This window comes from Chiloscyllium punctatum, chromosome 36 (assembly GCF_047496795.1).
Source record: "Chiloscyllium punctatum isolate Juve2018m chromosome 36, sChiPun1.3, whole genome shotgun sequence".
Lineage (NCBI taxonomy): Eukaryota > Metazoa > Chordata > Chondrichthyes > Orectolobiformes > Hemiscylliidae > Chiloscyllium > Chiloscyllium punctatum.
Window position 1 is genome coordinate 38,651,810 of NC_092774.1, and position 27,060 is coordinate 38,678,869.

The 27,060-nt window shown below is 46.0% G+C and overlaps 1 non-coding gene across 1 annotated transcript; it reads left to right on the forward strand.

The window, feature by feature from the left end:
* Positions 1-287: 287 nt before the first annotated feature.
* On the forward strand, positions 288-359 carry trnae-uuc (transfer RNA glutamic acid (anticodon UUC)). Its single transcript has one exon. It is a non-coding gene; the product is annotated as a tRNA-Glu (tRNA).
* Positions 360-27,060: the final 26,701 nt, after the last annotated feature.

Below are 27,060 nucleotides of genomic sequence, written 5' to 3' on the forward strand. Positions count from 1 at the left end.
AGGACCTGCATGTCCTCGGCAGAGTGGGAGGGGTTTGAACTGTTGGGTCAGAGGGCGATGAGGTTGATTGGTGCGGGTGTCCTGGAGATGTTCCCTCAAGCGCTGTGACTTGACTCTGCGAGGAGTCTCCAGTCTCCCCAATGTAGAGGAGACCGCATCAGGAGCAATGGATACAAGAAATGACATTGTTGGATACACAGGTGAACGCCTTCTCACGACCGTGGCCCAGATTTGATTTCCGGGCAGGGAAGAAACTTTTCATAGAGCTGTCAGCATTTGCCTGTGTCTCCCTGGTGGTCTAGTGGTTAGGATTCGGCGCTTTCACCGCCGTGGCCCGGGTTCGATTCCCGGTCAGGGAAGCAATTTTCTGGGGTTTCATCGGTTGCCCGTGCTTCTAAAATACTCGGTTTGTTGATCTTCGTAGTTCCTCGGTGCAGCTGTGTGTCGTGGCTCGTTGAAATCGTGTGCTGATTCAGATTTGTTTGCATGTGTAGGGATGATTGCTTCTATAGTTAAGTTCTTGGTTCGCGTGCGTTGTTTTCCTGTAGACGCTGTTTTGAATTTACCATTGACTGTTCACTCTACTGTGACATGTAGAAATGGCACTTTGTTGTTGTTCTCCTCTTTTGTGAATTTTATGCCAGTCAGGATATTGTTGATGGTGTTGTAGGTTTCCTCTAAATGTTTCATTTTTTGATGACAAAAGTGTCATTGCTGTAGCGGACCCAAAGTTTGGGTTGGATCGTCGAAAGGGCTGTTTGTTCGAGTCTCTGCATTATTGCTTCTGCTAGGAATACTGATATTGGTGGTTCCATGGGTGTTTCGTTGATTTGTTTGTAGGGCTTGTTACTGAATATGAAGTGGGTGGTAAGGCACAGTTCCATGAAGTTGACAGTGCTATCTTTGCTGATGAAGTTGATGCTGTGTTTGTGTCTTTGGTTGTTCGAGTAGTGTCTTCAGTTTTCTTTGGCTACGTTGATGTTAATGGATTGAACAAGGCTGTTATGTCAAAGGACATCATTATTCCATTCTCTTCGATCTTAGTGTCTTTGGTGTTCAGGAATTCTTGGATGGAGTAAATAGAGTTGTGTGAATCTTCGACTTGGTGTTTTAGCCTTCTACGGAGGCGTTTGACAAGTCTGTATATTGGTGTTCCAAGTAGTGAGACTATGGCCTGAGGGGGGCTCCTGGTTTGAAGAGAAGGAGAACAACAACAAAGTGCCATTCCTTGATGTCACAGTAGAGCAAACAGTCAATAGGGAGCTTCAAACTAGCATCTACAGAAAAACAACACACACAAACCAAATACTTAACCACAGAAGCAATCATCCCAACACACACAAACGAAGCTGCATCAGGACATTATTTCAACCAGCCACTACACACTGCAGCACAGAGAAACTATGAAGAACAGAAGAGAAACACGTATATAGTGTATTTAAGGAGAATGGGTACCCAATAAACCCAGTCCGCCGATTTCTCATAGATGCTTCCAAGCTGACTCTCAAACATTCGATTTTTCCCTCCATTCTTTCCTGTTTGTTTTTTGTGGGTTTTGAAAGCTTTTGCAATCTTCTGACTGAGTATTGGAGTTGGGAAGTTATATTGTGGCTGTACAGGACATTGGTTAGATCACTTTTGGAATATTGTGTGCAATTCTGGTCTCCCTCCTCTCAGAACGATATTGTGAAATTTGAAAGGGTTCTGAAGCAGTAATGGGCAAACAGAGGGGAAGAAGCCCTTCTGCTCCCCTGAGTGCGGGAAGGCCTCTGCCCTGCTGACGCACCAGTTGGTCCACACTGGGGAAGGCTGTTCTTCTGCCCCGAGCTCAGGGAGGGCTTTGCTCTTTCTTCCGACGTGATGGCCCATTGATAGGTCCACATCGAGGAGATGTCGCTCAGTTGCCCTAAGTGCAGGAAGGCCTTCAGCAATTCCTCAGCCCTGCTAAGAAACTAGTCCGTCCACACTGGGGAGAAGCCGTTGTCCTGCCCGGGGTGTGGGAAGGGCTTTACCCGCTCCTCCACACTGCTGAAGCACCAACCGATCCACCCGGGGGGAGGGGTGTGGGGGCGGAGGGCGGTGTCGGAGGGGGGGAGGCCATTCTGCTGCCCTGAGTGCGGGAAGGCCTTCCGCAATTCCTCCGCCCTGCTGAAGCACCAGTGTGTCCACACTGGGAAGAGGCCCTTCAGCTCGCCCGAGTGTGGGAAGAGGTTCATATTTTCCTGCAACTTGCGGAAGCACCAGCGGGGACACCAACGCTCCCAGCAATCAGAACCCACGGGTGACGTTGCCTTGGGTCACCCCCCAGGACTGAACATCCTGCCAGTCCTGACAGTGGGTGCAGTGGGAGAGTAGATGGGTTGTTTTGTTTTCTGCTGGACTGCAATTGTGTCCCCTACACCCCACAACCACAACCCCATGGTGGCTCAGAGTTGCACTGCTGCCTCATGGCACCAGGAACCCAGGAATAATTCCACCCTTTGGGGTCTGTGTGCAATTTAGGGAGGGTAGGAAAATGGATCTGACTGGGTTACTCTTCAGAAGATCAGTGCAGATTTGTTGGGCTGAAGGACCTGTTTCCACATTGTAGGAGTTCAACCATACTTTGAGCTTTGCTTTCAGTGAACAGTGCTGCTCAATGAGCCTGGTACTGCTCATTGCCAAATGAAATGATCCAGAGAAACCGAAGACCGCAAGACCATCGGAGCAGAAGTTAAGCCATTCGGCCCGTCGGGTCTACTCTGTCATTCGTCAGTGACAAAAGTAGCGCAGATGAGATTAGCTTCAGTGTGAAAACAGGCCATTTGTCCCAACAAGTCCACATCGACCCTCCGAAGAGTAACCCATCCAGACCCATTTCCCTCTGACTAATGTACCTACCTCTACGGGCAAGGAAGCATGGCCAAAGACATGCACATCTTTGGTGTATGGAAGAAAACATTATCACCCAGAGAAAACCCACGCAGACGCTGGGAGAAAGTGCAAACTCCTCACATACAGTCACCCAAGGCTGCAATCAAACCTGGGCCCCCGGCACTATGAGGATGCAGTGGTAAACACTAAGCCACTACATACTGCATGCCGAAGCAGGAGGTTGGGAGAATACAGCAAGCCAGGCAGCACCAGGATGTGGAGTAGTCAGCGTTTTGGGTATTAACCCTTCTTCAGGACTGAAACGTTGACTACTCTATGAGAAACGATTTACGGGAATGTTGCTGGGGTTTGGAGGATTTGAGCTACAGGGAGAGGCTGCATAGGCTGGGACTGTTTTCACTGGATCATCAGAGGCAGAGGAGTGACCTAATAGAGGTTACAAAATCATGAGGGGTATGGACAGGGTAATAGACAAAGTGTTTTCCCTGGGCTGGGGGAGTCCAGAACTAGAGGGCAGAGGTTTAGGGTAAGAGGCAAAATATATTAAATGGACAAGTTCCTCATGCAGAGGGTGGTATATATATGAAATGAGCTGCCAGAGTATATGGGTCAGGTGTTGTCAAATGGGACTAGATTAATTTAGGTTATCAGGTCAGCATGGACAAGTTGGATCAAAGGGTCTGTTTCCATGCTGTATGTGTCTCTGACTACTGGTCCTGATGTAACTTTAAAATAGAGTCCAAGTAACTTTGAATAGTTCAATCTTGTTGAGCTCACCTCCTCAAAAGTTTCAAATGAATCCCTCCGAGCGATACTGTTTACAAATGCTGAGTTGGACAAAGTATCCCATCAAGTTCAACATAAATCCAGAGTTGAAGAAGTCAGAAGTCAGAACACCAAGGGGACCAGAACTGAGAGCGATCTAGGGTTGCGGGTTATTAGCTTCTAGAAAATGGAGTCGTGGGTAGGCAGGGTGGTGAAGAAGGCTTTTGGCATGCTTGCTTTCATTGGTCAGAGCATTGAGCACAGGAGTTGGGGCGTCTTGTTGCAGCTGTCACACATGCCACACAACAACGATAGGCGTGGCCCTGCCCCCCTCTGACTGGCTGTCCCTTTGAATATCTGGGGGAAGATTAGACCCACCTGCCTGTGTTTGACTGATATGTACTTATCCAAATAATTTTAAATATTGTAACATGACCTGCATCCAGCACTTCCTCTGACAGTTCATTCTACACACGAACCACCTTCAATGTAAAAATCGTTGCCCCCTTCTGTCCTTTTAAAATCTTTTCCCTCTCATCTTAAAAATATACTCCCAAATTTTAAATGTCCCTACCCTTCGGGAAAAGACAATGATTATTCAACTTATCTTTATCCCTCATGACTTCATAAACCTCCATAACCTCCACCCTCAAACTTCTACTCGCCAGTCAAAAAAAGTCCCAGCCTATGCCGTCTATAAATCATTCTGGCAACATCATAGTTAAAAAAGGTTAGCTTTCAGAATTGACTGAAAGGGCAGTGAAGATTCAATCAGCTGACAGTGGATCTGAAATCACATGTAGATCAGATCAGATCACGTTTCGCAGCAGGAAACCAGATACGTTTTTACGACAAACCACAACAGTTTTATTATTAGACTCTTAATTCCAGATTTATATTGAATGCAGATTCCACCATCTGCCGTGGCAGGTTTTGAACCCAGGTCCCCAGAACATTACCTGGGTGAATAGTCTGGTGACAATAAAGTCGGCCATCACCTCCCCTGAACACATTGGCTTATTGTGTTTAGAGGTAACAAAGGAGCAAGAGGTTTCAGCAGCTGCTAAGTTGTTGATATTACACAAGGGAACATCAGCACTCTCAGTAATGGCACATACTGAAGCCAGGACGCTGTTTCAGAAGTAAGGGCTCGGGAACCATAAGAAATAGGAACAGGAAAATGCCATTCAACCCCTTGAGCCTGCTTCTCCATTCAATAGGATTGTGGCTGATCTGACATTCTCCACATGCATTTTCCTGCCCTTTTCCTGTAACTGTTCATCCCCCGACTGACAACGAATCTATTGATCCTAGTTTTAAATGTGACATGAAGGCTGTCAACAGAGTTCCTTGGATGGGGGATGGGGGAGCTCAGGTCGAACTTGGGGACGAAAACAGTCGGTTCACACTTCACAATATTTAACTAATGGAATGTTTATAGTTTATAGCTAAAAATACCTGAAGAAGGGCTCATGCCCGAAACGTCGATTCTCCTGCTCCTTGGATGCTGCCTGACCTGCTGCGCTTTTCCAGCAACACATTTTCAGCTCTGATCTCCAGCATCTGCAGTCCTCACTTTGTCTGAGAGAATCCCATGGAGTCTCACAGAGTGACACAGATGTACAGCACGGAAACAGACCCTTCGGCCCAACTTGTCCTTGCAGCCCAGATATCCTAACCTAATCTCGTCCCATATGCCAGCATATCCCCATAAAACCTTCCTATTCATATACACATCCAGATGCATTTTTAATGCTGTAATTATACAGCCTCCATCACTTACCTCCGGCAGCTCATGCCGTACATGCATCACCCTCTGCGGGAAAAGGTTGCCCCTTAAGTCCCTTCTATATCTTTCCCCTCCCCTCCCTAAAACTATGCGCTCTAGTTCTGGACTCCCCAATCCCAGGGAAAAAAACTTGCCCATTTGCCCTATCCATATCCCTCATGATTTTATAAACCTCTATAAGGTCACCCCTTAGCCTCCGACGCTCCAGAGAAAACAGTCTTATTCAGCCTCGCCCTTTCGCTCAACCCTCCAACCCTGGCAACATCCTTGTAAATCTTTTCTGAACCTTTTCTAGTTTCACAACATCTTTCCGATAGGAAGCAGACCAAAATTACATGCAATATTCCAAACGTGGCCTGACCAATGTTCTGTACAGTGACAACATAAGCTCCCAACATCTATCCTCGATGCTCTGACCAACAAAGGAAAGCACAGCAAACGCCTTCTTTACTATCCAATCTGCCTGCGTCTCTACTTTTAAGGAACTATCAACCTGAAAACCAAGTTTTCTTTGCTCAGCAGCACTTCCAAGGAACTTACCATGAAGTGTAAAAGTCCTGCTCTGATTTGTTTTTTCTAAATTCAGCACCTCATATTTATCTGCATTGACCTCCATCTGCCACTTCTCAGCCCATTGGCCCATCTGATCAAGGTCCCGTTGTAATCTGAGGTAACCTTCTTTGCTGTCCCCTACACCTCCAATTTTGGTGTCATCTACAAACTTACTAACTATACCTCCTCCGTTTACATCCAAATCATTCATATAAATGACAAAAAGTAGTGGTCCCAACATCGATCCTTGTGATACACCATTGGTCACAGGCCTTCAGTCTGAAAAGCAACCCTCCATCACCACCCTCTGTCTTATTTCTCCTAGCCAGTTCTGTATCCAAATAGCTAGTTGTCCCTGCATGCCATGAGATTAAACCTTGCTCACCAGTCTCCCATGAGGAAACTTGATGAACGCCTTCCTGAAGTCCATAGAGATCACGTCCATCGCTCTGCACCCATCATTCCACTTTGTATTTCTTCAAAAAACTCAATCATGTTCGGGAGACATGATTTCCCAAGCATAAAGCCATGCTGACTATCCTTAACCAATTCTTTCCTTTCCAATTACATGTAAATCCTATCTTTCAGGATTCTCTCCAAAAACTTGCCCGTCACGGATGTCTGCCTCACCGGTCTATAGTTCCCTGGCTTTTCCTTACCACCTTTCTTAAATAGTGGCACCACCTTAACCACCCTCTAGCCTTCCGGCACCTCACCTGTGACTATTGATGATACAAATATCTCATTGAGAGGCCTAGCAATCACTTCCCCAGTTTCCCATAGAGTTCTGGGGTACTCCTGATCAGGTCCTTGGGATTTATCCACTTTTCTGCATTTCAAGATATCCAGCAATTTATCATCTGTAATATGGACATTTTTTCAACATTTCACCATCTACTTTCTCACATTCTATATCTTCAATGCTCTTCTCCACAGAAAACACTGATACATAATATCCGTTCAGTATCCACGACCCCCCAACCCCCACCCGATGTACAACAGCTCCACACAAAGGCCACCTTGCTGATCTTTGAGAGGCCCTATTCTCTCCCTTGCTATCCTTTTGTCCTTACCGTATTTATAAAAACCCTTTGGGTTTTCCTTAACTCTATTTGCCAAAGCTATCTCATGTCCCCTTTTTGCCCTCATGATTTCTCTCTTAAGTATACTCGTACTGCCTTTATACTCTAAAGATTCACTCGATCTCTCTGTCGATACCTGACGTATGCATCCTTCTTTATCTTAACCAAAATCTCAAATTCTCTAGCCATCCAGCATTCCCTACACCTACCAGCCTTTCCTTTCACCCTAACAGGAATATACTGTGTCTGGACTCTTCTTATCTCATATTTGAAGGCTTCCCTTTTTCCAGCAGTCCTTTAACCTGCGAACATCTGCCCCCAATCAGGTTTTGAAAGATCTTGCCTCATACCTGCGTCTTCCTCCAATTTAGAACTTCAACCTTTAGATCTGATATATTATTTTCAATCACTATTGTAATGTTAATAGAATTATGGTTGCCGGCCCTTAGCTTTTGCACCCTCGCCAGTATGTACATCCTGATTGTGAATTAGAAAATTTCCTTGTACACACTTAACAAATTTCTGTATTTGGCGGATAAGTAAATGTGCAGGAGTTATACCTTGGGTCAACTCTTCCTTCATTCCCATCAACCCTAACCCCATTCCCACCCAATGGCACATTACCTTGCAACTGCTGAATGTGTGACACCAGCCCATTTACCTGCTCCCTCACTATCCAAGGACCCAACCTTACTTTCCAAGTGAAGCAGCACTTTACCTGCTCTTCCTACAACCCAATCTACTGCATTTGTTGCTCATAATGTGGTCTCATCTTCATTGGGGAAAACGAAGCATAAACTGGGTGACTGCTGCACAGAACATCTACGTTCTGCCCGCAAAAAGACCCTGAGCTTCCAGTTGCCTGCCAATTCCACACCCCACACTGTTCCCGGGCCAACATCTCTGTCTCAGGTTTGCTGTAGTGTTCCAGCCATGCCCTGGGCTGTGAGTTTGTGACGCAACGGTCGTGCGTCTGACTCCAGATTAGGAAGTTGTGTGTTCAAATCCCATCAAGCTCCCGATAACCAACGTCTTACACTGCAAATCAAGAAATGAGTACGTTCACTCCGGATATCTGTTGAGCCAAGTCTTCTTTCTGGAAACTTTCGATCACACGTGAAGCTTTGCTGTGAGTTTGATTTGTGAACACTGTGTCAGGGAGGTGGAGTGCCCATTGTTTGGGGAAATGCTCAGCTCCCCCAGTTCATCACGGGATTTGAACACAGCCACCTCTCTCTGGGCAGCTGCCTCGTTTAGTTGGTGACAGCGCGGTGTGAACAACATAATACCAACGCTTTAACAACATAATCCAGAGACTCCCAGCTTTATGTTTCTATCGATCAGGAGAGTGACAGCGAGTTCAGATAGAAATGTTTCCCACCAACAGCAAATCCTTTCCTCTCACTGGACACAGTTAAAATTATCGTTATTCAACAGAAGGAGCGGAAACTACAGTCTGACGGCCCCTCTCCACATTAACGGTGAGCCTGAATTTTATAAACGGTGTCAGTAAAATCCAATGGCGGACACTGATTTGGTTCAATCGATTTTTTTGCCAAGTGTAATTCACCGAGAGGATGCTGCTGTGTGAAACAGCGTGGGGAATTACTGCAGGGCCTCCTGCGCATGGGACACACCGCAACTGATGTGTTTCACCTTCACCAGTTTATTCCTATCTCGGAGAAGAGAGGTTTGATGATTCGGATCATAGCAGCCAGACAGAGAACAGGAGAAGAGCACTCAGACATTCACAAGCTTGTCACCACAGCTGGGTCATCGTGGCCCGTGTATCAGTATGGGATAGTGATCTGCATCTACTGACTGGAAGCACAGCAAATTGGAGTGCTGGTGGGACTATCACACAGGAGAAACCGGCTTCGACCTATCAACTGGAGTGGTTCCCAATGCGCATCTCCGCTCACCTCAACTGAATAACTGTAAACAAATTACTCCGTGATTCAAAGGGATACTCGGTTTTGAATCTGCATTGCCTCATGTACCTTCGAGAATGATGTCAAAACACCTTCATTGCTGTGATGGAGTATCCTGTTGGAATATACCCGTTGTCAATTTTCCTACGTTCTGTTGGTGCAACTCTGATTTCACTCAGAATCACGAAATGTGTGACAGCGCAGACTGAGGCCATGCAGCCCACCTTAGCTCTGCTGGTTCAACACAATATGTAAATAAGTGTCTCATTCTGTCGCCTTCTCCCTGTAAATCTGCACATTGTTACATTGAACATGCCCACCGAATTCCCTTCTGTGTCCATTGAATCTACCTCTTTGTCACTGTCAGACAGCCACTTACTGGCCCCACTTCCTGTGCGAAAACGGTATTCCTAATGCCACTTTTACTTATTTTCCTGATGACTTTAAATCTCTACCAAATCGTTCTTGATCCTTTCAGGCCTGGGAGCATTTTCACTGCATTATTTCCTCTGTCTAAAACCCTCATGACGTGGAAAACTTCAATCAGACCAGCTTTCAGCCCTCTGTTCACCAAAGAGAGCTGCCCCAACTTTCCAATCTCCCTTCATTGCTGACATTCATCAGGACGGTACCATTCACGTTAACCTGTTCAGCGCCGTCTGCAATGACTTCACTTCCCCGCTTCCTGAAGTATCAACCTCAGAATTGAGCGTAATACAGGTGGAGGATTCATTCAGACACGGATTGCGCGGGTGAAAAATCTGCAATACTTGTTCTAACTTTGTACAAGTGATTCCCTTCGCCGTGTGCACTGCAATGGCAGCTCTGCGCCGTCCCTAATTCAGGCAGTCCGATCTTATTTAACGAAGCGGCTTTATTGAGAAAAGCCGTTGGGCATTTTTGCTCAGGTCAATTTAAGGAACGATGGTTCGCCTGGAATTGGAACCCGGGAACTCTCACACGGCTGCATATGCACGAAGACCCAAAGCTAGAATCATACCCCACACTAACGAGCCACCAGCCATGGGTGCAGCCACCTCTTGAAGCAGCTGAGACTTGCTCAGTACGAAATTCATTGTACATTGCTCCCAGAAACACAAGCAGCGAAGAGTTTCAAGAACATCTGCTTCTCAATCTGTCTCCCTGCTCCCAGGACGCTGGTGTTTGTCCCGTACCCAGGGACCGGGCTCTCTCCACTGGTGGATAATTGAACCATTTTGTTTCTACTTACAAACTGCGTTGGTGGAAGGCAGAGCCCATTCACTCTTCTGCTCTCTCTCACTATTACGTGAGGCAGGATAAGTCAGTTACGATCATGCGTAGGAAATGGGCAACTTTGAACTTGATCCAAAGGTCTTGTTAACGGAGAGACAGAAAGATGCTGTGCTGTCGGGACAGAGAGAAATGGACACCGGAGACTCTTCCTTCAGGTAAATTGATATGAGTGCATTTTTGTGCAGCCTGCTTGGTGTTCAGAATTTGTCTTGACGCAGCAATCCTGCAGGAAGTCTTTCATTACACGGACGTTGGTTTCTTTACTGCAGGAAAGGGACTAAAACAGCAAATCACGAGTTTCAACTTCACCGGTTCATTGCCATCTGAGAGAAGAGGTTTCACACGAGATCAGGACACACCGGCAGAGAACAGGACAAGACAACTCAGAGCTCCACAAGGGTGCCAGCGCAACTGTGTAAATTTGACTTGTGTATCGATTTGATATATTGAGCTCAGATACCCGAAGTTTTAGGAAGCAAATGACATGGCAAGGAAAAGAACAATGCGCTGTTATAGAAATTTAGACACTCAGGTAGTCGTTTGAAAAGCGAGATGCTGAACAAAAGAAAGTCGCTCAACGGGACTCGAAACAATAGCAGAGGATGGCTTCGAGCTCGGGGTATGGGCCCAGCACGCTCCCGCTGCGCCACTCTGCTCCCACGCACAGCGCGCCGCTCCACAGGTCCCTTCAGCCTTTCGTCTGGCGCGTGGCATGCACGTTCGAGACTGATGTCAAAGATCTCCACTGCTGTCGTCTTATATGGTGTTGCGCAGACGTATGGAGGCTGTGTAAATATAAACTTTTTCTGACTTCCCGCAGTCTCTTGTGATTTCACTCTGAATAGACGCCATGCGGCCCACCTTCGCTCTGCTGGGTCAACACAGTAAGTAAACGTGAGTCTCTATTTGTATCATTCTCTTGCCTTCTCCATGTAATTCTGCACATTGTTACTTTAAACATGACCACCGGATTCCCGTTTGCGTCTAATGAATCCTCCTCTTTGTCAGTGTCAATTAGGGATTTACTCACTCCAACCACTCCCTGGACAAAAGCGTTCTTCCTCATGTCACATTTGGTTCGTTTCCTGATGACTTTAAAATTCTGCCGATTCTTTCAGGCGTGGGAGCATTTTGACGACATTACTTTCTCTGTCTAGACTTCGCATGACTTGGAAAGCTTCATTCGGGCCAGATTTCAAACTTCTGTTCTCCGAAGGGAGCTGTCCAAAATTTCCAATCGACCCTCATCGCTGACATCCCTGAAACACTGCACCACTCACGTCAACCTATTCAACGCTATCTCCAATCATATCACTTCCCTGCTATCTGCCCCATTGGTCCTCCAGGGAGCCCAACCTCGTTTAACGAAGGTGCTTTTTGAGAAAATTAAACGGGCACTTTGGCACAAGTCATGAAACGCAGGCTGGTCCAGAATTTGAGCCTCGAATCTCTCGTACGTCTGCGTCGAAAGAAACCCAAAGCGAGAATCATAGCCCGAGAGCAACAAGCCATACAGCAGCTGCCTGTGCGGCCCCGCTCTACCTCTTGAACCAGCTGAGTCTTGTTCAGAGTGAAATATAGTTGACATTGAACAGGCTGGGGCTATTTTCTCTGGAGCGTCGGAGGCTGAGGGGTGACTTTATGGAGGTTTGCAAAATTAGCATTGATAGGATACGGGCTGAAAATGTGTTGCTAGAAAAGATTTACAAGGATGTTGCCAGGGTTGGAAGATTTGAGCTATCGGGAGAAGCTGAATAAATTGGGGCTGTTATCCCGAGAACATCGGAGGCTATGGGGTGACCTGATTGTGGTTTATAAAATCATGAGGGGCATTGATAGGATAAACAGACAAGATCTTTTCCCTGAATTCAGGGAGTCTAGAACTAGATGGCATACATTAACGGTGAGAGGGGAAAGAAATAAAAGAGACTTAAGGGACAACGTTTTAACGCAGAGCATGGTGCAGGTATGGAATTAGCTGCTTGAGGAAGTCGTGGAGCCTTGTATAATTACGGCACTTAAAAGGCATCTGGATGGGTACATGGAAAGGAAGGGCTTCGGGGATATGGGCCAGGTGCTAGCAAATGGGACTAGACTGTTTAGGATAACTGGTCAACATGGATGAATTGGACTGAAGGGTCTCTTTCCATGTTGTCATTCGTGTGACTCTGTGGAATCCTCTACCCAAGGGAGCAGATGAGGCAGCTTCATTAATTATATTCAAGACACAGTTGGATGGGATATTGCATGGAGGGGAATTAAGAGTAAATGGAATAATGCAGGAAGGAGGAGCTGAGATGATGGATAGATCAGCCATCATCTGTATGAAATGGAGCAGGCTCGACTGGCCAAATAGCTGACTCCTGCTTCTATTACGATGAAACGATAACTCTGCATTTCCCATGGCTAACCTATCTAACCTGCACATCCCTGGACATGATGGGCAATTCCAAACCAAGGCAGGTGAGCAATGTAGTAATGTGGAAAGTGCATGTCAGAGAACAATAGAAAGGGACAAGGGGAATAAATGTCCCACCAATCAAAGCTGGATTGTAATGATCACAAAAATTGAAACTAAAGACTGTGTCTGAATGTGTGCTGCACTGTAAGAAAAGTGAATGAATTGACCGAAGAAAATAAGTGTGATCTGAGACTCCTTACAGAGATGTGGTTTTAGGATGACAAGGACTGGATCCTGAATATTGAGGGTAAGTGACATTCAAATCAAATGGGAAGTTCGGTAATGGTGGAAGGTTGGTGGAAGGTTGAAAATCAAAGCACTGATAACATGGTAGTTTGGTGTCAACTTGGATTTCAGGTCCTGATTTCTCTGCCTCTGTTGGTCTCCCCGTTCCCACAGAGCTAGGTGTTGTCTGTTCTCAGTTCTGCTGGATTTCTATTGAAGCTTTGACACCCCCCGCCCACCACCCCGCCAGCCCAACCGCACCACCCCTCCCCCCACCACCCCGCCCCGGCCTTTTACACCTTACCGAACTGCCTTCAGCTGTCCAACACCCAATTCTAAATACTTGGAACTCTTGCACAATTAAATAATGAGAAGTTCAAATCCATTATGTCCAGATCACACTGCAAACACCACTCTCCAGCACCACTTCCATCTATCCTCATGCCAAATGTGTGAGGCTGAAGTAGCCGCTTGAAAGCTTGGTAAATGCTTTACCTCTCAGATGAGCGACCAGCTGCATGTCCACACTTTCATTGGGATCACCTCTTCAAATCTCAGGAATAATTTCTGACCCTGCCCCACCTCAGTTCATCTGCTTCTGAAAATTACACGATGTCTTTGTCACCTCTTGAGTTTGATTCTTCTGTCACACACCTGAAGGCCTGAAACATTCTACTCCCCATAAATCTGAGGTCATCCAAATCGCTAAACAAGAAACAAATGACTATGGATGCTGGAAATCTGAAACAGAAACAAAAACAAAATTGCAGGAGAACCTCAGTAGGTCTGGTAGCATCAATGGACAGACAGTACAGTCAACATTTCAGGTCCAGTAACCTCCTTTCGTTCCAGATCACGGCTGCTTCTCACCTTCCTCACACCAAGTTCATTTAATCTATGATTGCTATGCCTGCTGACGCACACAGGTTCCTGGTGATGCAGCAGATCCATTATAAAATGTTAATCTTTGCTCATAGTCTTGTCCCTCGCTATCTCTATCATCTTCTCCAGCTCTAAACCTCTGAACTCAAGGAGCTCAGGAAATGCCCAACATTCTCATTCAAACTGACATCGAACCCCAGTGTTTCCTGATGAAGGGCTTTTGCCAAAACATCGATTTTCCTGCTCCTCGGATGCTGCCTGACCTGCTGTGTTTTTCCAGCACTACACTCTAGAATCCAACTCCAATGGTCTGAAGTCTGGAACTCAGAATAGCACAATTAGGTATTGCAAATAGATGCTAAAGACGTTCAGGTCCCATGTATGAGTAAGATTGAGGAGTGCAGCTAAACAGTCGCAGTAAACTACAAACACCAAAATTATCATGTGAATGAGACAGAGGTCAGAAAGACTCACCACATGACTCCAGTCAAACATTCAAACATTACACGAGGAAAAGCTTGTAAATGCCCCCCGCCCATTAGGGCGGCACGGTGGCTCGGGCGGTGGTTCCCGCCTCGGGCAACTGTCTGTGTGGAGTTTGCACATTCTCCCCGTGTCTGCGTGGGTTTCCTCCGGGTGCTCCGGTTTCATCCCACACTCCAAAACTGTGCAGGTTAGGTGAATTGGCCATGCTAAATTGCCCAGAGTGTGAGGTGGATTAGCCAGGGGTAAATGTAGGGGAATGGGTCTGGGTGGGTTGCTCTTCGGAGGGGTGGTGTTGGGCCGAATCGCCTGTTTCCACACTGTAGGTAATCTAATCGAATCTGTGAGAGGAGTTTCTCGGATCCATCACTGTCAGTGTTGGACCGAAATTGACATCATTCTCCCTTCCGGCTTCTGGACCATCAGTGCGCATGTTCCCAACTCCAGCCCATGTGCCTATAAGCGCGCATTGCGCGTGCTCGTGGGAGTCCTGCATGTAGAATGGGGTGCGATCACATTCGCATGCCATGTTGGGTAAAATATATGCCATGGAAGACCGTGATTCTACATTCGACAGAGCGATTATAGATTGGTCGCTGAAAAAAGTTCAAATTTAATAAACATGGAAATTTTCTGAAAAGTAGCTCGATTCAATGAAGGGTTTTATATTGTGTTATTCTGCAAGTTAACAAACTGGCAGACTGGAATCTAATCAAGATTAGATTCCAGTCTGCCAGTTTGTTAACTTGCAGAATAACACAATCAGAAGTGAGCTACAGACGGAACTTTGATCGAGGGAATCAGGATGATTACATCCAGTATAACAGAAAACTGAGTGTGTAATACAGCCTATAATCTAATTGAGGGGTTCGGGATAGTTTGTATATAGAATAACATACTCGGAAACGAATTACAGACTGGAACCTAATCCAGAGGATCGTTGTGATTTATATAGAGAATAATTTACACAGTAGTAAATTACATCCTGGAATCTAATCAAAGCACCTTGATGCCACACTGGGTCGAATGCAGCCTTGAGGTCAAGGGCTGTCAATCTCATCTCACCTCTAGGATAAAGCTTTTTTGTCGATGTTTTAACCAAAGGCTGGAATGTGGTCAGGACCTGAGTGAGACTGGTGGTACTGAGAGGATGTTATTCGGTATGTTACATAGCTTTATCGATTATCGAGACTATACTGATAGGACGATTAATCCTGAGTTGGATGTGTACTGCTACTTTGTGCACAGGCAATCTGGAAAATTTCCAGATTGTTTGGTAGATGCCAATGTTGTAACTGCACTGACGAGCTGAGAAAACTGAATGAACTTCGGAGCAAGTGAATGATCTCTCCCTAGTGTGAACTCATTGATGTGTCGGCAGAAGTGAATTCTTTTACACACTCTCACCAGAATGAATGTGTTGATGTATCAGCGGGCTGTGGGACTCTCCGAATCCCTTTGCAAACTCTGAGCAAGTAAATAATTTATCTCCAGTGTCAACTCGCTGATGTCGCAACACGTTTGATGTCCGGCAAATTCCTTCCCACATACAGGGCACAGAAACAGCCTGTCCCCAGTGTGAACTCGTTGGTGCACAGTGAGGTTGACTGACTGTGTGAAACACTTTCCACAGGAGGTTCAGCTAAACGGTATCTCCTCAGTGTGATAAGCAAATTTTTCTGGTAGCTGGAATACACTGTGAATCCCTTTCCACATGTAGAGCAGGCAAAAGCTTATTTCCAGTGTGACTGTATCAATCAATTTCCAGCTCGACAGGGTAACTCCAATCTCTTCCCATAGTCTCCACATTTACATGGTTGCATCATGGTGTTGGAGTCTTCGTGTTCGTCCAGGACAAATGATCAATGCAATGTTATGAAGTCGAAAGCATGTATTGTCAGTTTAAGATAGAGAGTGCTTTTCTCAACTTAAAGTACAGCCACAGCTGCAAGCAAAAGGTCGGGCTGTTTCAAATGTAGCAATTGGCTGTTAAATGGATAACTGTGTTCTGTTTGATGTTTTGACAACAATTCAAATTCAATTAATTTAAGCGATGCCCAGGATACCAGAAGACAATGAGATTTGAATTTTATTATTTTGATCCCTGGAAATCAATCAAATAAGAATTTAATGTGTCCTATGGGGGATATAAACCCGGCATTTTGAAAGTTAGTGGGAGAGCAACTGCTGATCTAATACCTTGCTCTCAGAGAAATTGAAAACACTCTCCATCAAAGGTACCTGTTCACGTGAAACATACAGTAAAAAGAAGAGCACCCAGGACGATCAGCAGCGAGAAAAGTGAAAACATCAATGAAGAGGAGACTGTGTGGCCTTGAGATTAAGTTAATGTAACGTTTAATAAATATGTTTTTAGAATAGCATATTAAGTCGTGTCGAGTTGGGGTCAGATCCTAAGTAGTTAAAGAAAGGGGTTTTGGATTTGTGAATAGTTTTGTTTAGTGTTCACTATTAGAGTTCGAAAATATTTTCTTTAAATACTGGAATTTAGCAATTCTGTCACTCACATTTTAACAGATTAAGAGGCAAGATGAGTTTTTCTGGGCGGTTAGTTTAATTAACAGAATTTGATCTCCATGACGTAACAATAAGTATTATTCTTACTCACACACGGATTTATGGATTATGATTCTTCTTTCCATATGTAAATCTTCTCCCTAAAATCCTGTGAGGGAGTTTTACAGAAGTTATTCCAGTCAGTTCATAATGGAAATTCTGAATAGATACTTCTGGTTTCCCTGAAACATTGTGTCCTCTTGTTGACCAAAGCTGGAAATTCCTGTCTCAGGAGACAGTGGTTTTGTCTCAATGTCACTAGTCTAGCCCTGCGAACCCTGGTTAATGTTCTGTGAGAGCTGTTCAAATCTCATCAGGCCAGAGAGGGTTGTTCCGTTAAGTCATTAAAAATCTGGACTGTCTGTTATTGTAAGATGCCATTGGGCTCACCATTCTCCGGTTAGACTTACATGTGACTCCATTGTGGATGACTCCTCACCGCCCTCCAGACAACGAGGGATGGACAATAAACACACACCGGCTCAGAGATGAACACATATCTCTTTTATGCTTCACCTCTTTTATGACTGACCGCATGTCCTGCCCAGTAGAAAGTGGGGCAGCTCGTGACGACATTCTGGAATTGGCGGGACACCGAGCCAATCAGAGTGAACAAAAGGCAGCACCAAGTTGTTTATGGAGCATGCGCAATGCGGGTGTCTGAGCTGGTGGAGTTGAAAAGTGAGAGACAGCTGGAGGGAGGGACTGGATGGGTTTAGGAACAATCTGCTGGGAAGTGTTTGTATTCGAGTTAGTACTGAACTCTGGGAAATTCTTTTACACAGGGTTAGAGTGGAAGAATTTCACCACAGCAATCTCAAACCAAGAGGAACGTTTGTCTCTCCTGCACTGAGAAGGAGAGGCTTCGGAGCGGCTGGTTCTTGAAGGTCAGTGAGCTGCAATTCTCTCTCTCTGTCTCTCCCTCTCTCTAAAGAAAGTAAAACGTGTATCTACAGGAGCACAGTGTGTGTCTGAGAGCGGAGTTTATCGGTGATGCTTCTTCCTACACGCTGATCTTGATCTTTTTGAAGTGAGGATCTGTCAGTTATTCCTGTGATGGAGATGGAGGAAACTGTAAGTATCCCACTGCTCTCACTATCTCGACTCTCATTGAGGGCTGAGTCTTGTAGAGGGCCAGAATGCGCCCTTTCCCTGAAGGACATTTATCAGTTAGTTGAGTTTTTCATGACAGTCCAGCAATGTTCCACGGTCAGTATTTGAGTGACTTTCACACAAATTGCTGGATTCAAAGAACTCCATGGTGACCCAATGGTTAGCACTGCTGCCTCTCAGCTCTGGCGACCTGAGTTTGATTCCAGACTCGGGTGTCTGCGTGGAGTTTGCTGTTTCTTCATATGTCTGTGTGGTTTCCTCTCGGTGCTCCTGTTTCCTCCCACAATTCAACGATATATGGGTTAGGTGGGTTGGCCATGCTAAATTGCCCATAATGTGCAGGGATGTGCAGGCTGGGTGGGTAAGCCATGGGGAATGCAGGGATATGGGGTCAGTCTGTGTGGGATGCTCTTCAGAGGATGGGTGTGGATTCAAACGGCCTGCTTCCACACTATAAGGTTTTTATGATTCTTAACTCCTTTTCGTATCTTAAACAGTACGATTTCTCAATCTCTAATTTTTCTTGATTTAAGTTTGTTTTACAGAGAATTACAGAGACACATTTATCAGCGAGAATTCCAAGCAAATATCTTATCAGGATCTTAGAGTGAGTCAATTCATCAGGATTTGAAAACCATTAGATTGTCAATGTTTGTCTGTGGGAAAAGTTTGCAAACATCAGTGTACCGAGTGACAAATGGACAAGTCCTGCACCAGTTCCACAGATTGAATAGCATCCCACTATTCACAGCAGGGAGAGATTGTATCGCCACAGTGGCTCAATCCCAGCCTCAGCCGACTGTATCTGTGGAGTTTACACATTCTCCCTGGGTCTGTGTCAGCTCGATCTGGGTACTCCGGTTTCTTCTCCCAATTCAAAGATGGGCAGGTTAGGTGAATGGACCATGTCAAATTGCACATTGTTTTCAGGGATGTGTAGGTTAGGTGTATTAGTCAAGGGTAAATGTTTAGTAATGGGGTAGGAGAATGGGTATGGATGTCTTTATCCCCAGAGGGTTGGTGTGGACTTGTGGACTGTAGGGATTCTATAAGTCTATTAACCCTGACCTGTGTCTGAGTGAGGAATCAGCTGATCATCCAATATGGAGAGACATGATCTACACCACAGAAACCAGGGAAATGTGCAAACTGTGGGAAGGGATACAAATGTCTATACATGCTGGAAATTCATTGATGAAGTCACACTGGAGATAAGTCATTCATCTACTGTTTGTGGGAAGGGATTCAATCAATCACCCGTCCTTGAGAAACAAGAATGCACTCAGTGGGGAGAGGGCATTCATCTGCCCTGAGTGTAACAAGGCATTCTCTGTTATCAGCCTCTAGGCACACCAACTGGTAAACACTGAGAGATCTTTGAAATGCTCACATTGAGAAAAAAGCTTTAAACACAGACATGAAATGCTGATACATGAGTCCGTTCACACTGGGGAGAGGCCATTCCCCTCTCTGTATGTGGGAAACGATTTGTCCATTCAAAAAATCCTTCTGAAACCCCAACGAATACACACTGGTGAGAAGCTGTTACGTGCTGCTTTTCTGGGAAAGGATTTACTCAGTCATCCCACCATCTGAGTTCACACCCGATTCAGGCAGCTGTGTGCTGCTGCTGCTGTTCTCAATAAAATTCTGATGGATCTCCCCCCCTCCCCCTCAAGGAAACAGATGCAGTGGACCAGAAAAATGTGGCACTTGTGATGTCACATGGGTAGGCCAGCGGAAGGCGGCATTGTGTTACTGTACTTCTCAGAGAGAGAGAAACTCTGACTTTGAAAGAATGAATTATAAACGTGATGAATCAAAGTTTGTCCCATTACAGGCAGAACTGGGCACACACCAACACTCACAGGCACAAAATCAGATTCACAGACAGGTATAACGAAATTTTCAGACACACGCTTCCGGGACAATGTTTGCCACTGCAGACAGTTTGTCATTCATACACAGACAGACACACTCAGACTTCCCTCCGACATAATCTCTGTCCAATTGCTTGCAGAGATAGTCATATCAACACAGAAAAATAGATATTAACACAGAGATGGAAGCGCAATACAGTCAGAGTGAGACACAGAATCACTGACTTTTACAAACATGTCCAGAGATATTTTTCAGACAATGTTGTGTTCAGCTGTATGAAAATCCTTGTTTCCTTGTGAAATAAATTTGTGTCCTTTGGATGCAGAAGCCTGTGTTTTGTTGTCTAAATGAAAGTGTGTTGTGGCTGCTGCTGGTTTGAAACTGCAGCTTTGTCTCTGTGTGGATTTTAAGTCTGTAATCTGTGTGTGAGGTGAGGAGGTGGGAGAAGGATCAGAGGGGCAGACAGACAGATAGTTTGGACTAAACTATTGAGCTGCTGCTTTCTCTCACACTACTCCCGCTTCCTCTCAACTCACAACTTGTAATGCTCCATCCCTGGGGGAGGTATACTCTCGGTAGAAGAGCTGATTTTTGGGCACAGAAGGGTCTTTAAGTCATACACCTGAAGGTATTTAAAGCAGGTCCTGTCAGCCATAGTTCCCTCTGCCATGTGGATGGAGCAGGAGGTGAGTATCAAAGGGTTTGTGTGTGTGTGTGTGTGTGTGTGTGTGTGTGTGTGTGTGTGTATGTGTGTGTGTGTTTGTGTATGAGTGTGGGTACTGTTAGAATCTCAGTGTCAGTTTTGATCGATTAACCACCGTCCATCACCCCCACACCGTCCCTGAACCAGCCAGACTGACGTAGGTTGTAGGAGCAGGGCATGTGTCTCATGGATGAGAGGGAGTATATGAAACCACAGAGAAACCTGGGACCCACTGGAATTGCATCCCTTCCTCAGTCTCTCTATGTTTTTCCTTAACTTCTGTTTTTCTGACTTTTCTCCCTTTTCTCGCTCACTCTGTGTCTCTCTTTCTTCTTGTCTTCCACTCCCATCCGTCTGTCCTATGGGTTCAGGAACATAATTGTTTGAAGTTTGCGTCACCTACTGACCCTGATCACTCCCTGGACGAAAACGTTCTTCCTAATGTCACTTTTACTTCTTTTCCTCGTGATTTTAAAACTCTGCTGAATCGTTGTCGATCCTTTCAGGCGTGGGAGCATTTGCACTACATTATTCCTGTGTCTAGACCTTCATGACTTGAAAAACGTCAATCAGGCCAGCTTTCAACCTACTGTTCTCCAAGGAGAACCGTCCCAACTTTCCAATCTACCTTCATTGCTGACAATCCTCATTCACGGCACCATTACCGTCAACCAGTTCAGCGCTGTCTGCAATCACTTTGCTTCCCTGCTTCCTGAAATTTCACGCTCACAATTGAGCAATAATGCAGCTGGAGGATTCATTCAGAGTCGGACTGCGCGGGCGAACTCCGTGCAATGCTTGTTTTCACTTTGAGCAAGTGGTTCCTTTTACCATGTTCGCTGTTATGGGAGCTCGGACCCTCAGGCAGTCCGATCTCGATTTATAAATGTGCTTTCGGAGAAAATTGCGCCGGCGTTTCTGCACAAGGCAACTTAAGAAATTAGGGTTCGCCCGGGATTTGAACCCGTGATCTCTCGCAAATCCACCCAACTGAAAGCCCGAAGCGAGAATCGTACCGCTAGACCAACGAGCCACAGGCCCAGCCAACCGCGTGGTGCCCTGACCCCGGACGCTCCAAACGCCCTTCCCTGAAGCAGCTGAGACTTGCTCAATGTGAACTCCGTTTGAATTGCTCCAAGAATCGCAAGCAGCAAAGAGATTTCACAACGTTTGCTTCTCATTCCGTCTCCCTGCGCCCAGGACGCTGCTGTTTGTTCCGTTCCCAGTAACCGGACTCTCTCCACTGGCGGATAATTAACCCATTTTGTTTCTACTTGCAAACTGTTCTGGGGGAGGGCAGAGCCCCTTCGCTCTTCTGCTCTCTCGCAGTCACTTTGGATGGGAGACGTCAGTTACACTAATGCATAGGAAATTGGCAAGTTTTAACTACATTACAAAAGTCTGTAATCAAAGAGACAGAAAGATGCTGTGCTGGTGGGACAGAGCGAAATGGACACCGGAAACTGTTCCCTCAGGTAAATTCATATGAGTACATTTGTGTGCAGCCTGCTCGGTGTTCAGAATTCCGTCTTCACACAGCAATCCTGCAGAACGACTTTTCGAACACAGGCGTCTGTTTCTTTGCTGCGAACGGGCAGCAGTGAACATCTGAGCCCCAACTGTCCCAGATGAAGTTAAAAATGAGCCATTGTTTCTCCCTCAGCCGCTCTGTCCCAGAGACAGGGAGAGGGACGGCATCAACGCGTGACGTCATTCCGCCGCAGCCTGAAGCCGTTCAGTCCATCATTTCCATGTGACTCTATGTCACTTGTATCTCTCCGAGATGATTCACAATCGGTGATATGTGTCCTCATCATGGGAACTTTGTCTGTGTGGTGATGCTGCTTTCGAAATGCTGATCGTCCTGTCATTCACGTCTGAACCGGAGTGGGGAATTATTGCAGGGAATGAATACGACCGCAAATAATGTGGCTTTGCGGCTCAGCGGTTAACACTGCTGTCTCATAACGGGACCTGAATTCGATCCTACCCGTGTGCGACTTGTTTGAATGGAGTTTGTTCAATCTCCCCGTGTCTGCGTGGGTTTCCTGCGGTGCTCCGGTTTCTTTCCACAGTCAAAAGATGTGCAGGTTAGGTGGACTGACCATGTTAAACTGCCCCATAGTGCCCAGAGGTCGGTAGGTTGGGCGCATCAGTCAGAAGTAAATGTCGGGTCTGGGCGGGTTACTCTTCGGAGGGATGATAAGGACTTGTTGAGCAGGAGGGCCTGTTTCCACACTGCAGAGATTCGAATTCGAATTGTTTCAACTTCACCAGCTCATTCCCATTTCAGAGAAGAGGTGTTAGGATTCAGTTCAGAGCAGACCGGCGGAAACAACTCAAATCTCCACAAGCACTTCTCCTCAATTGTGTAAATTGGGCCAGTGTTTAGTGACATATTCAGCTCACACTGAATCACAACATGTGTCACAGCGTAGACGGAGGCCATGCGGCCCACCTTCGCTCTGCTGGTTCTACACCGTAAGTAAACGTGTGACTCAATTCGTATAATTCTCTTGCCTTTTCCTTGTAAATCTGTACATCTGAACGTGACCACCGAATTCCCTTTCGGGTCCATTGAATCTTCCTCTTTGTCAATGTCAGACAGGGACTTACTGACCCTAACCACTCCCTGTACGAAAACGTTCTTCCTAATATCACTTTTACTTCTTTCCCACCTGACATTTAAACTCTGCCGAATCGTTGTGGATCCTTTGTAGCGTGGGAGCATTTTCACAACATTATTTCCTTTGTCTCGGCCTCTCATGATTTGCAAGGCTTCTGTTCTCCGTGGAGGGCAGTCCCAATTTTCCAATCTCGCTTCATTGCTGACATTCCTCATGCACCGCATCTCTGGCAAGTCGGAAAAGTAGAAGAGTCGAAGCGAGATTCATACCCCTAGACCAACGAGCTAGAAACCAGGCGCACCCCATCGCCCGTACGCACCCCACCTCTTGAACTAGCTGAGACTTGCTCAGTGTGAAATACATTTGACATTGCTCTAAGAATTGCAAGCGGCAAAGAATTTCCATAACAGCTGCTTCTCATTGTCCAAGTGTTTTGGGAAGCAGATGAGAAGGCGAGGTGCAGAACAGAGCGCCGCTATACGGGAAAGCTGCGAAAGAGGATATTGATTGTTTAGGAGAGATGGTTTCCCTTCTGGTTTATGCTCCGATCACGCACCCGCAGACATATCGCCGATGTGCAAACATAAACTCTGTCTAAATTCCCACATTCTGTTTTTTCGAACTGTGATTTCGCTCAAAAGCACTAAGTTTCAACACTCTCAAAAATCAAACTTTAACAAAGTGCTCATAGATATACTTTGCGAACACCTGGAAAAATTCTTCTGAACGTACCTAGGGAATTTCGGTTTGAGGGCTCTTGAACTTTAAGTAGAAGGAAGGGACGTTTGCCTCGAGGCTGCATAATGTGGAGATGTGTTCCCCATGTTAACTGGTAGTGATTGACCATCCCAGTGCTTCCCGATGCAGGGTTGCCCTGACCCACAGGGAGGTTTCTTTGATAAACTGTCCCGGGGGCTTCTAGTCGAGCCCCCGGTGATGGCCTGCAGCTGCTGTGACACAATAATGATGCTGGCCCAGAAACATGAATATGAATTAGTTCGTGAGTCACGTGGGACTGAATTATTCTTTGGAAAGATCTTTCAACTTCACGGATGTATATATGAGAGGAGGGTAATGAGCAGGGCTTACACATTGGGTCCACTCTTTCTTCACTCTCAACACCCCACACCCACCTCCCATTGTCCCAAGGCACTTTCCCCTGTAACCGCCGAATGTGTAACACCAGCCCATTTACCTGCTCCCTCCTGAATATCCAGGGGCTCGAACATACCTTCCAGGTGAAGCAGCACTTTACCTGCACATTTGCCACAACCTAGTCGACTGCATTCGTTGCTCACAGTGTGGTTTCCCCAAAGTAGCATGAAGCATAAACTGGGTGACTGCTTCGCAGAATATCTCGGTTCTGTCCGCAAAAAAAGGCTCTGAGCTTCTGGTTGCCCGCCACTTTAACACACCACCCTGTTCCCTGGCCAACATCTCTGTATCAGGCATGCAGCAGTGTTCCAGCAAAGCTCAGCTCCAGATGGAAGAACAAAGCCTCATTTTCCACTTGAAGACCCAAAGCACCCCCGGTCTTCAATATCGAGTTCCATGTCTTTAGGGCCTGAAATCCGCCATGTCCTATTCTCTCCTATTCACGTAATGTCGTCTTTTGCAGCGTTCCCGTCTAAGGGCGCACTGTTCTGTACCTCGCCTTCTCATTTCCTTCCCAAAAAACTCAACATGAATATTTCACATTGATATACTGGCCCAATGTGCACAGTTGAGGTGACACACTGGTGGAGGTCTGCGGGGTCTTCTCCTGTTCTCTGTTGAGGAGGGAAATGCTTGTCACTGGTCACTCAGGTGTCAGAGAAAAGTTTCGAAACAAAAAGGTTAAATTTTCTGCCATTGGAGAGGGCCCGGTTCCTGGACACGGGACAAACGACAGCAGGGAGACAGAATGAGAAGCACCTATTCTGGAAATTGTTTGCCTGATCCCATGAAAAGCAGACAACTTCGCAGTTGGAGGGAGAGCAGCAAATACACCACCCCTGTGCGGGGTTGAATCACCAACCTCCCGGTAAACTGCTGAACGCACAGCCCAACGGTGCGATAGAGAAATGTGACTTCGCCGGCTGCACCATCGCGAAGGGTAGGATATTAGTGAATTCATAATTCAGCCGCACCGCCTAGAATTACATTTGTCGTCTATAAGTCTTACTTTTCCATAATAAAGCCTGGGACATTCATTGTGGAGAGATGAGATCGAATTGAACTACACACATTGATGAGAGATACAGCGGGTGGGAAGGATCCATTCCCATGCGTAGAGAGATTAATAACCAGGGCCGAAAATAAGGAGCGACTTCAAGAAATTGGGGGTTCATTCAGCAAAGCTAATGTAGAAGTGTGATGAAAGTGTGATGAAAATTGTGATGAAAGTCTCTCGAGTTATTTTGATGAGAAGTGTTGATGATGCGAATACAATCGATAGGATGAACGTAGATTGGTAAATGTATTTGGTGACAGTTCTATTCTAGCCCTGTGAGCGAAATCTGGATCTGAAGGAGTACAAGGGACATCAACAACATCGATCTGAAATTGGACACGTGACAAGAAACAGAGCCACCATTGACAGTTGGCTTTTGAACTGGAGAAGGTTTCTCGTGAAATTAACTATGCAAGGTCAAAATAATTTAGGTAAAACACGGAAACGCTATCCTCATTAGCAGACAGTGAAAGGATGACAAGACACAAATTAAACATTTTCGACAAGTGATACAGGGGACTGGGAAGATAAGTATTATAAACTGTGAACAGCAAAGTTCTGGAGAACAACACTTACATTCAAAGACCGAAAACATCCAGGTCCTGATTAATCAGATTGCATTGTGGCGCTTTTCTGGAAAACATCCACTTGCAATGTCCTACAAAAGAGTGACAAAACCCATCCCTGTCAGCCCAGGATAGAAAATCCGAAGGGATGAACGTTTGCTGATTTTCTGAAGATTCACAGAGCTCAGACTGGGTTTTGGTGATTGTTTCTTTTCCACTCCCAGGAGCCGCAGTGGTTGAGGCGTTTAGTTGGGGAGAATAAAATGTGCCCGTGAGCAGCGTGTGGGGCTATTTCAGCTTCCCCTCATCTGACTGCGCTGTGAGTTGACTCAGATGTTGTCAGTGATATTTACTGACTCGAGACAGTGAAAGGATTCCATTCCCGCAGGTCGGGAATTCAAACCGTATGCCGGCTTCAGGACAATGAGAAAGATTAATTGGGGTGTGTGAACAAGCTGTGAGCTGCATTTCAAACAGGTAGGTGGAGTTTAGTGCGCCAGGCCCTGTGCGCATCTAACGCCACCATGCTGCAGAGTTCTGACGCCAACACGGACATGCGCAGCAATGGGAACATTCACAAGGTGAACAACCAAAGATAATCACCGTCACTGATTCCCTTCCACAGGCCCAATTTTTTGAAGCAGTATCTTTCACTGGCAAAGGAAACGCCTTTGTCCACAGGTGCCTGCTTCATTTCGATCACGATTTCAAGCCGCTCACTCTTCTAGTCTCATTTCCAAACACTTTGCTCATAGCCTCCAAAGAAGCTCTGAGGGTATCTGCTTGTTCCACCCGAACAGGCAGTGGGTTGCACATTCCCACCAGTCCCAATTTGAGTGAAATATTTTCCCCCCTCCACTGATTTGAATCTTAAAGAAGAAGCGGGGGAGCAAACTCCCTTTCTTTTCGACGACACTTCTCATTTTGTACTCGGCAGGGTTCACACCTGCGTGGGGAAGCCGCAATGGATTTCAAGTCCATCGCATTAACCACTCAGCCCACGAATACAGAACCACACTGACAGCTTCCTTCCCCTTGTCTGTCTGCCTGTGGAGCTGAGAA